General features: G+C 44.7%; 1 protein-coding gene across 1 annotated transcript in view; it reads left to right on the forward strand.

Moving 5' to 3' along the window:
* The window catches only part of PRKCA (protein kinase C alpha), a 356,477-nt gene that overhangs the window by 51,323 nt on the left and 293,092 nt on the right, over positions 1–12,062 (forward strand). The gene's annotated exons all lie outside the window — the stretch shown is intronic.

A 12,062-nucleotide genomic window follows, 5' to 3' on the forward strand; every position in this document is an offset into this window, starting at 1 on the left:
ACAAGCCATTCAGCATAAAACATCCTTTTTGGACCTTGAGACTTCAGAGGCCAGAACAGATACTCTTTATCCTTCTTTTATGGTTCTCTCCATAAATGTATACATTGGATTCCTTTTCTTGTTTTTGTCCATTTTTGGCTGACGGCATGGTATCTCCCCAGTCTTGCTTGTTCAGCTTTTCAAATAGTTACTTACCTTTTGTTGAAGGTAGTCACTGCTGCTTTAGTGTTTACAGATGAGTAGATTTACTTTTTCCTTCCATTAAGACAGCAAGTAAATCAGAAGAATCCGTCTTAACACAATTGAGATACATCATCTATAGGTTCTGCAACTTGAAGCGAAACGACGTAAAGGAAACCAGTTGTACCATAGGCTAATGGGCGAAAACAAGTTCCTGCGCATGCGTCAGCCTCACAACAAAATGTCATTGAATGGAACGAGTGTTCGAGGACCTGCTGTAGTAATAGTGGTCCAGAGTTCGTCTTTCCTGAGCCCTCTCTCTGCGTTGGGCAGCGTGCTGAGCGCCCTTGGACTCTGTCCTCACAGTAGCCCTGTGGGACGCGGTCCATTGAAGACAGCAGTGTGAGACCACTGTTCGCCCAGGCCTCTCTGCTGAGGCTCCGCCTCCCGGCAGTCTCCACTCCTGCTCTCCTGAGGTGTGGGTGTTCTAGGAGTTGGTGAGCACTCGCTCACTTCTTTGCTTTTTACGGCTGCTTCCTCTGAGTGGGACCCTCGCCCCCAATCCCCCTCCCCCCGCCCCCCGTCCCCCAGCCTGCTGGCTAACACATCTTGGCTCTTCAGGTTGAGTGTTTTTTTCTGTCCTCTGCCCAGTTGTCCCATAATCTGCAGTGCCTGCTACTCTGCCTCTGTGTTACGATCACCTGGTGTCTCATGCCTTCACCTAACCTTGAGCTCCTTAGGGTAGAGACCAAGTCTTACCTTTGTGTGTCTCACAAAGAGACACAGGATTCACAGGAAACAACAGGTGAAGTCTGCTGACCGTTACTTGATGGAGAAATGTATTTTTCTATCCCCGTCAATGAGCATGGTGCCATGCAAGTTTGCAGGTTCCTCCAGCATGTCTTATTTTATGATGACAGCGTCTGGGAGACCTTGTCCCAGAAATCCAATATGTTGGAAACCATCTAAATGTGCCCAGAACATCCAGCAATCATGTTTTCTTTCATCGCCACTAAGACTCGTCTGGTTTTGCCTCTATAGATAAGAGCGTTTAGATTAAAAGACATTGCGGGATTCAGTACAGGTGGCCCGAGGTGTGTGGTAGACCCTGGGGTATGCTGTTCCATCAGTCAGCCCTTGTGTTGTTTTTACCGGCTTTCTGTACACAGGACTGTCTTCTCCCTCTGCGGCTGCATGGATGAATCTTAGAAGAACAATGAAGTAAAGTGTGAAACCAAAAAAATGAAGCAACTGCTTTTTGGGGGGGATTTTTGTCCTTTAAAGTTGGTAAAACAGACAAAAACTAAAACCAGCCCTCTGAAGGTGAAGACTCCTTACATTCCATACGTAATACGTCATGTGGCTTTAATGAGGCAAGCTGTCCATTAATGACTTTACAGTGTTTGTTGCAAGTCAGTTCATTAAGGAGGAACACTGTTCCAATTTAAAGCCAATTTAATTTCACAAAAAATAAAGGGGCATCTTTCCCATGCTCTGCTCTGTGCTAGCCATGGGGAAGACTGAGATGGACAAGCCAGGGATGGGCTTTTTAAAGATCATTGTCATTTCATGGGAGAAACAGACAAGGAGAAAGCCTACAGCCAGAAAGGGAGATCATGACAGATGCCATCACAGACATAAAACCGAAGTGTTCTGGAGCCAGAGTGGGAACTGAGGAGGTAGCATTTGAACCTGGTCTTAAAGAATGGTTGCGCTTTATGCAAGTAGCCCTGTAGAGGGGGAGGGGACAGTGTGAGCAAAGATCAGAGGGGTGGGCTGGAAGACGCCAAATGCGCTAGAAGAATGAATAGTCGTTCAGTGTAGCAGTCAGTGTAGTTGAAGTGTAGGGCATGTGGGAGCAGGGGGAGTTTGATGCCTACCCACTGACTGTGACAGTGACAAGGGGTGGCTCTTCCCCGATTCGGGAGTCTCCACTTCTCCGTGGCTGTTATTGTTCCTCGTGTGCACGTAATGTATTCTCTCAGCCAGCGATTTTTGTGTTTTCTCTCATTTCCACTTTTCCATCCCATCATGGGCTTGTGCAAACATCTAATTTTAGACCAACCAATGTGATTTTTTTTCCTATACATGCAGAGCTCCATGAACCCTTTAAAACAGAGGTGTCAAACTCATTTTCCCCAGGGGACACATCAGCCTCGTGGTCGCCTTCAAAGGGCTGAAATAATTTTAGGACTGTGTAAATGTAACCACTTCTTAATTGTTAAGGAGTTGAAATTACATTTGGCCCTTTGAAGGCAATTGTGAGGCTGATGTGGCCCCTGGTGAAAATGAGTTTAACACCCTGCTTTAAAATATTTTCCCCCTTGTAGACTATATCCTAACTGAAGAATGTAAAATCTAATCTATCAAGTGACAGTTTTTGTTGTACCTATTTTCCAGACTCCACCAAGGTCTCTCTGTAAACATTAGGAGAAAAGAAAAGGGGACTCATGTTAAAAGCAGTATTTATTTTCATGTCTTGATATTCCTAGAATAGGCTCTTGCCTTTATTGTGCAGGTTTCTCGAGGCTTTTGGGGTGAAGACCAACTGGAATTAGGAGGGTAGACTTTCTGAAAAGTCTCCAAATTCAGCATGATATTGGATGTGTGATGTGGATTATGCAAGACAGTGGCTAATATGCCATGGCACTAGATACATCCTGCGTGAGAGGAGGAAGAGGAGAAAACTTTTCCAGTCTTGCCGGCTACTTGCAGCCTGATGTAGGAGAAGCAGAAAACACAGAGGGTGTGAGCAGATGACTCCGCCCTGGACCAAGCACTTTGCATGCATGATCTCATTTAATTCATCAGAGGAAATTGCATGTCTTAGATATATTTGACCCAAGAGTTTATGCTGCTTAACCACTGAACTCTTCTCTTTATTAATGATTTTGCTCTTTATCTCAGTTAGTGGTATATTTACTTTCCCCAATAAATAAATTCTTTCTCTATTCTGTACCTAGAATAAGTCTCCTGTCATCCCGAATGCTCAATGAATATTTCTTAAAATGAAGACAATTCTCCTCGACAGAAAAGTGATTTTACTCAATGTATATCCGTTGAGAAAACAGACTTATGAATGTTTCATCCTCCCTGATTATCATAGACTTCCTTAGTTAAGCAGAAGCATGGAACCCATGCCAAAGCCTAACATAAATAATTTATTATGCACCATTTAATGTTATCCGAGCCATAGTTTTTCATTGTTGATATGAACTGAGTGTTGACAGCAATGCATCATTCATGTTCTTTTTGTTTATATACAGAAAGCATTTGAAATAAGTGTTACCTTTCCTTAGTAGTCAGAGAAGGTATAAATGGAGATGTGTATGTTATTATGTGTCTGTATCAGGACTGTGATACTTTTGTACTTTCAAAGCGGGCTGTGTAATTACAATTGTAGCTACAAATGTGCCACTGAAACCATTCCCACATTGCCTTAGTCATCCCCGTGACAAAAATAGCTCGATTCCTGCATTTTTTGATTTGTAGCATTAAAGATAACTGTCATGTAGATGACCTTTTAGATGTTAATACACATGACTTTTTTTTTGTATTTTATTCATGATACAACTGTAGTACTTGTAGGGGAAAAATTCCTTCTGAAACCAAAAGTTTTATAAGATCATCAATAAATAAAACATAGATTTCTATTGATGCAAAATGTGCCTTAAAGCAAAACTTACTCTGTTTTCTGAGTAACTTTCCCAGCCAGGCTTTACATAGTGATGTGCACCTGACTAGCTTATTAAAAATAAATTGCCTTTGTGTTCTCATGTTCAGGGCCTGGTACTAAGGTTAAAGCAGATTGAGAAGTTTTCCTTTCTGCAAAGAATCCAAAAGAGACATTATAATTTACTTGAGCTGAACTGGGCCTGTGAATTGTAGGAAGTTTGTCAGAGTTAAATAATTGCCGTGCATTTGAAGGGATGAAACAGCAGGATTAGAAAAAGTGAAGAATGATAAATGATTGCAGGCAAGCTGCTGTGGGGGGAATGACTGGTGAGCGGCCTGCCCACTCTGGCTGGCTTCCTTGACGGGTGACGCGGGCGCGAGAACTCCACTGAGTCTCATGTGTTTCTCATGCAAGAAATTCCTGTCGACTCAATGTGCTTGTGAATCAGAACAAGCGACATGCATGATCCGAAAGTCAGTCTTAGCACTTCATAGTGAGCAAAAATTTTAATTAACTCATTGTCTACATTTATGAAGTGATGTGAGATGCATGCTTGGGGTTTTTATACTGTGTTGGCCTTTACAAGAACAATTGTATGTCAAAGTGGTCTTTGCAGGTTGCCCTCTTCCCTGCCCCTTCCGTCTTTTGAGAAGATAGCTTTCATGGCGCCCAAAGGAGAGCATGTGCAAGTAGTCTCAATTTGCAAACGATTTGAAAGTTTTTAACGGGGCCATACAGAGTTAGAAAAATTTGATTTTTCTGAAGGAAACAATAAAGGCCCGAGTGTTCTTTGTGGAAATCAATGTTAGCAAGTAGAAAGCAAGCCAGCCGCTGTCCAGTCCTCTGCAGAAGTGGCTGGGCCGCGGGCCAAGAATTCCACCCCCTGGAACCTGAGCTAAGAAAAAGCCCTTGGTCACGATGGTGGATAAAAGACGAATGAAAGCTTGGAGGGCAGGTGGAAAATTACGGTCTGAAAGCCAGAGGCCGTTAAAGTAGAAATCCAGAGTTAACAAAAGATTCCCAGCAAAAGCCACGGCCATACCTAAAATTATTTTAAAATTCAAAGTTTTAGAAATTTGAGGCTTTGCTATTTCAATCCTGTTCTGAATTCTTTACTGAGTCCTTCAAAACCTGTTCAGCTGTTGTCATTCTAGCAGGCAATCTTGCAAGTGGAGTGAAATAGCCTTATAAGGTCTATTTTTCTCTCCCGGTGAAATGACCAGTTGGGGTGAAGAAAAGCAATTCTGTTATATTCGAAACAACTCGTTCTTAGTGTCCTAACACCAGGGTTGATCTAAGCTACATCCTTCTGGGCCTCATGGTACTGGGCAGGTGGTCCACATTTGGCTTCGTCATTTCGCCTCACGTCCTAGATGGGGACCGTACCGATTTGCAATACTGCATGCAGTGATGGACAACTGGCGGGTTGTCCAGATTGGTGGGGATTGTGGACTCCGCTCCCCAGCCCTGGCTCCCCAGCTGTCTGCTCAATGGCATTTCTGTCGGGACATGTTTAAGACAATGAAGCTCATACAGTTTTGGTGTTTCTTACCTTGTGTTGAATTCTGTGCATTTGGTTTAAATTGCTGCAGCCTACTGGGCATTTTGAATGTCAAGGATCAATTGTTGGGTATTCCATTGGCTTTTGGCCTGTAGCAAATCTTATTTTGTATTTCTCATTCATAGTATAAAGAGGCCTTCTTTATATTGGGGAAGGTACATGTGAGCATAACTTTAAAATAATAAGTTCTATACGAACTCAAAATACAGTGGTTTCACATTGAGCCTGCTGATTGGTTTAGTGGGTTTTGTAGTGAAGGGGTCAGGCAGGGGCATGGGTCTTGCTCCCGGGCCCAAGGCATCGGATCCAGGGAAAGTGTGAACATCTCTAAGGTTTTAGTTTGCTCGTCTGTAAGTCAGGGAGTCTGGCTAGCCTGCTCTCTGAACCCCTTCTTCAACCTTCCATTCCAGTAGGTCCCAATGACCCCTGGCTGGTGCCGCCTTCCCCAGGGTTGTAATAGGGTGGCTGTGTCTTATCTGAGATTTGGATACTGTCGTTCAGAACTCAGCTTCTGTTGATAATCAGAAGTTCTGCCCAAGTGAAGGCTGAGGGAAACAGGTCAGTGCTGCGGCTGCATCCCAGAATCCTGCTCTTGCAGCGCCTCCAACGTTCAGCCCCTCTGACTGAGCCTCAGCGACGTGTCCCAGTCTAATGGACTCCAGGACATTTTGTATTTCTACAGGAAGGGTCAGTGAGGGTTGTTCCGTGGTTCCAAGATTCCCTCAGAAAACGGCAGGGGAGGTGTTTATGGGGAGGAGAGACCAGTGACAGGAGAATTGATTTCTTCTCTTCCCCTTCTTACTAACGTTAATTCCCTGAGGCTCACTTCAGCTAGATGTTGATCAGATTAAGGCAATTGTTGCTGAGATGAATGATTGATTAACTTGGGGGCTTTGAGATACTCATTTAATCTCCCAGCATTTTCCATCCCTACCCCACATAGTCCAGTAAAATTTGTGGGACCCTGTGGCATTTTTTTTCTTTCACTGTGGAATGTGGTATAGTCCACTCTTGCTGGACAAAGAGGGGAGAGAAGTGGAGTGACAGCTCACCGGGTGTCATCTTCGTCCTCCCTTTGAGCTGGCTGCGTCCCAGGCCCGAGTACCCGCCCCTCACCGCTGAGGCCCAGCGGAGGCAGCCCCTCTTCCCAGCGTCCTTCCTGGTTTCCGTCCAGTAGAATGTGAGCAGCCTGTTTGCGTCTCTGCTGTGGGACCTATTAAACACTGCCAGATAGCAGTGTGTTGTTTTTTTCCAGGTATCTTATCATTAGGGTGGACATATAATTTACTATCCAAACCAGAACACTTTTGATAGGCGGGCTGTGCCGTGAATTTGAAGCTGGGACAGCAGGTGTTAACCGGGACTGTCCGGGCAACCACAGACATATGGTTTCCCTGCTTGTCACTCGTATTGATTGAAGCCTTCTTGATGGGAAGGACAGTCCACAGTGGCACAGAGGTAATTAGTTTATTGAGTGAAATAAATAAAGCAGTTTGGGAAACTTTAGGAATAGGGATGGTAAGTAACCAGGGTGGTTAACAGTCAACAGGCAGCGTTGCCAGATATCAAAAGACTTGGGCCATTAGATGGTACCTTCCTTGTTCTGCTGGATCACCTGGCACCTTTAAAAGGCAGCATGTGAGTTACAGACGAAAGTTGCAGTACTTTGTGGAATAGTTCATCCATACTGAGCATGTGCCAGGTGCAAGCTGTGAGATAGGCACTTCATATAGATTAATTTAATCCTCAATAACTCTATAGATTAGGTACTATTATAGTCTCTATTTTGTAGCAGAGGATATTGATGCACAGAAAAATTAGCTCTGCCTGAGAGTAGTCAACGGCTGAGCTGGGATCGAACTGGGAGTTTAAGCCAATAGTCACTTTAGTACACAGTTACTGCAGATGTGGGGGGAAATGATAGTATGTACAAGTGCGAATTGTCACCTTAATCATTTCTCCTTAGTGAATCCCTAAGAAATGAATCATTTCCTGTTCATCTTCAACAAAGGAGTATGAATTTCTGGTTATATATAATTACAGAATGCAGATAGCAAATAAATGATTATGCATTTATTTTTATGGTTACTCTCTTTGAGTTCCCCATCTTTGGTGAAAATATCACATCTTAGACCTGTGGAGAGTTCAATCTAGAGTTAAGCACTTCAGATCAACAGTGAAGCCAGGGTTCTCATCTCCTGATTTTAAACTGCTTGCCCTACCCTGCAGTCACTAATGAGTTGAGAGGCATTTGAGAATTAAGAGAATTGATTGTTGTCTCTCCTGATGTTCAGGAGATGGCCATTTTAAAAGTGATCTTCCTCAGTGGAGATTGGGGGTGAGCTTTGAGCCTTAGAGAGACAGTCTAGGCTGGTAGCAAAGAGTACAGCCCTGGACCCAGACTGCCCAGGTTCAAGTCCCATTTCTTCCGTTTTACCTCTGTGATCTTGGACGGGTCCTGTGCCTCCCTCTTCCTTTCAGTTTCTTCATCTGTAAGACACAGGTAGTAATACCACTGGCTATGTTGGCATTGTTCTAGGAATCAAATCAACATATGTGAAGTTCTTAGAATAATAGGGCCTGGCATAGAGGAATTCTATAATTATTTTATCTGTAATTCACATGCTCCCTTTTAAGAGACACTGGGTGATGCAGTAGAACAAGAAATGTACCATTTAATGGCTCGAGTCTTTGTGACATCTGGCAATGCTGCCCAAACACCAGATGGTGGATTTTTTCCTTAAAAGTGTTTCTTTGGGCATGAAGCAGAGACTTGAAAGTCCCTACCCAATGCCTGGCACATAATAGGCGTCAAATACTTTTTGTTAAATTCAACTGAGAATTTAAAAGTGCTTAGTATTTAAACAAGTGTAGGAGAGTGAGAGGCTGTATCCAGAGGCTGAAGTTGGAAGGATCTAAAAAGTGAACAGAGGAGGGGGAATGCCAGTATGTGCGTATCACACAGGAAGAGAGCATCTGCTGTGTCTCACTGTTCAAGAATCTCCCGGGGGGCTCATTTAAGAAATGCTTCCCCAGCATCTGAGAGTCTGACTCGGTCTGCCTGAGTGGGACCCAGGGATCTGCGCTGACACGGTGGCCTGTGGACCAGGTGTGCAGAAAACAGTTTCAAGTCCAGCATCTAGATACACATGGACTGAGAGAGAGAGAGAAGGAAAGAGGGAGAGAGAGACGCATATACAAATGGAGAAAGCTACTGAGTCTGCTTATTAAGAAAGCATTTCAGAGCCAAATAGATGTTTGTCACTGATGACTCTTTAAAAAGTAAGCAGTGATAGTGGGTTGGCCAAAAAGTTCGATGGGGTTTTTCCATAAGATGGCTCTAGTAACGCTTAGTTGTCTTTAACGTCATTCAAAACAATTTTGTTAGGTTGTGTTGTGACAGCTGTCATGTCAGCGTGCTTCAAAAAATTTATCAAAATTGAATTTTTGTGTAGCCATTTTAATATTGAAGAAGGAAGAAGATATGCAACATTTTTTGGCATTTTATTATTTGGCATATGCTTTATTATTTCAAGAAAGGTAAAAATGAAACTGAAATGCAAAAAGGATTTGTGCAGTGTATGGAGAAGGTGCTGTGACTGACTGAAAGTGTCTGAAGTGGTTTGCAAAGTTTCCTGCTGGAGACTTCTCACTGGACGATGCTCTGCGGTTGGGTAGAGCAATTGAAGTTGATAGCAATCCAATCAAGACATTAATTGAGAACAACCAATGTTACACCTTGTGGGAGGCAGCCAACATGCTCAAAATATTGAAATCAATGAAGTTATTGGTGAAAATGAAAAATGCTTTTTATTTTACGGCAAAAACTAATTGAACTTTTTGGCCAACCGGATATGTTTACAAACACTTTCCTGAGAGGCAATGACCTTGGTTACACAAAAGTGAAGGAACTTCTGCTCTTGGTGGAGTCTTTGTGACTCCGCTTCATTTTACATTAGGTGCCTTCTTTATCAGTAACACCTTCAGTAGTCCTTACGTTTTGCCTCTTTAAAAAAAAAAAGCGAAAGGCCATGTAACTACATAAGTATATGTTTTCTCAGCAGTTCTCTCTGGAGAGTTTCCCTAAGAAGTGAACTGGTTGGCTGGGCCGAGCTGAGTGGCAGGGAGGCACATCACTGTCGTCTTTCATAGGGGACAGTCAGCGACCGTGTTGAAAGGGCGTCAGGGGGACATAGTTAATTTATGGCCCACACGTGCAGTAGGCACTGGTAGCTACCACGAAAATGTAGAACTCCATTTGCTGACCTGGGAAGATGCTCGACACACAGGCAAATGAAAAAGCAGGGTGAGGAACATCACAAACTTACGCACCAAGAGAGCTAAACACTCCCTGGGCACTTCTTGTGAGGCAGACACTTGGCATTTATCCATCACCTCCTCTGATCCTGCACTAGACGACGAGTTTGAAGTGTTGTCCCTGTTTTCTGATGGATAGGGGGCTCAGAGAGGGAAAGCAACTTGCCCAAAGTCACACAGCCTGTAAGTGGCCGCCACCTCTTGGTGCTGGAACTGTCACGTGACACTGCTGCTCTGTCAATAGGCATGCAGTTGCTTGTTTTTAAAGGCCTGTGAGGACGTACACTAAAATGTCCACCATCTTGGGTAGGGATATGGTGATTTTATTTTTTCTGCTGCTTTGAATTTTTTTGTTTTTCCACTGAATCACCAGTTATTACTTAAATGAACCAATAAATCATCCTAAGGGCTTTCTAAATGTGTGAAATTGGCTATTGGTATGGCTTTTGTCATTCGGGGATTCACACCAGAGAAACTCAGCCAATTAACCGCTGTAGGGAAGGTGCCGTTGAAATCCCTCCCCCTGTTTTCATTTTCACTTTCCATCCTGTGACAGAGGGTAGGTTATCTCTTGGTTTGTAGCATCAAATAGTCAAGACTCTGATGTAGGTGAGAAGCCACATTAAATGGTCTTCAGGTTTTTAGCAGCTAATGAGTGAACCCCAGGCCATAAGCAGCCCTTAGACTTAATAGGATTGTCTGCCTCATTCCCAAGGTGGGGTGGGCCCGGGCTCCGCCTTCCCGCTCTCGCTCGCTCTCGGTGTGGAGTGCCTGTCCTCCGTCCTCACGGGGAGAGTGCTCCCCTTGCCGGTGCTGGCAGATCTGGCTCTGGGGGCAGGGGGTGAGCATCTGTGCCACCTGGACGGGTCTGCATCTCAGCCCCTTTGCTTTCTCCCGGGGCTTTTCCATTACCACCTCCTCCAACTCCCCACTGGGCCCAGCTTCCTCACCCCCTTGTCACCTGATGTGGTGCCGAGTGCTTTGTGTGGCTATAGCGTCCCTCCCTCCTCCCTTTAGAGGCTGAGGTGTTTGTCCTCATAAGAGACTGTCGAAGGCCTGCTTCTCCCCTTCTGGGCTTAGTGCTATCGAGGTCATGTGGATGTCACCTTGGTCTCCTTTGCTGTTCACATGGCCTCTTGCACATTCGTTACCATGGCATCCATCCAGCCTAGAGGAGCCTCCACAATCTAATTTCCTTCCTCGTGCTCAGTCCCGTGTGTACCTCAGCCCCTGAATTAGTTATGCAAGCAAACAAGTAAGTTCTGGTTGGCCCTGTAAAGGGGGAGCTGGATTCTGGGGTCTGAGGTCCTGGTCCTCAGGAAAGGCAGTGATGATGTCATTACATCTGCTGTGTTACTGAATGTCTGCTGCGTGCCCCACACCTGCGAGGTGCATTCTTTCTATGTTGAGTCTGCATCCCTCTGCCTGGTGTGTGGCCTCGAGGTGGGGAATAGTTTCATGGAGGTCTTTACTGTGTAATGGAAGGATTTATCTTACCTGTGTATGCCGCAGAGGATTTCTGGGCACCAGAAGTTCTGGGAGGATTTGGTGTGGGTGAAAAGAGATTGGGCAGAGGCTGAATTAGAAATCGTTCCAGTTGTAGGTAAAAGCATTTGAGGAAAAGGAAGTTCCTAGTTCTAGTTAATGAATATTTATTGCCTGTTGCCTGGAAACACCCACATCTTTAGACGTGACGGGCCCTGGCTTTCCACACGGGCAGCTTTTCCATTTGACTTGCTAGCTGAAGACAGGTAATGACTCAGGGGCCGCCTGGTGATGGATGGCTTATGTTCCCCTGCTCTGCTTTTTCAGAAATGGAGCCAGTGATGCTCTTGGCTGGGCTTCTCACCTGTCTGCATTTTGTCCCATTAGCTGTGGACCCCTTGGCGAAGCCAGTTTAGCATCCCACGTACACTGTATTTCCAGTTTTCTGCGTGAGCCATACGTTCCTTTTACAGGTCATGTGTTGTTACAGCTTTTGAGGCTGTGTGTGTGTGTGTGTATCTTTTCTACCAGTCTTAAGAGTAAGTTTTGTGTTTTTCTGGCCTGTTTTACCACTTGGGTCACCTACCAGGGAAATGCTGAACCGGGGAGAAACAGGTTCAATGAAGAAAAATACAGAAAGATGTGGGGGCTCAGGGTAGTGCTCGTGGAGACCTCCCAGCCCCTGGCTTCTCAGGCTCGTCCTGCCCATCGGAACCACATGGAGTTGGCATGTTGCTTAATCCTTCTGAGCCTGGGTCCTTCAGACAGCTATAAAGGGATGCTGGTACCTGCCTTGCTAATGTGTTGAGTTGTAAAAATCAGCCGAGGTCACAGGCAGTGAAG

Source organism: Phyllostomus hastatus, unplaced genomic scaffold (genome assembly GCF_019186645.2).
Source record: "Phyllostomus hastatus isolate PE091 unplaced genomic scaffold, TTU_PhHast_1.1 phas_contig_210, whole genome shotgun sequence".
Taxonomy (NCBI): Eukaryota; Metazoa; Chordata; class Mammalia; order Chiroptera; family Phyllostomidae; genus Phyllostomus; species Phyllostomus hastatus.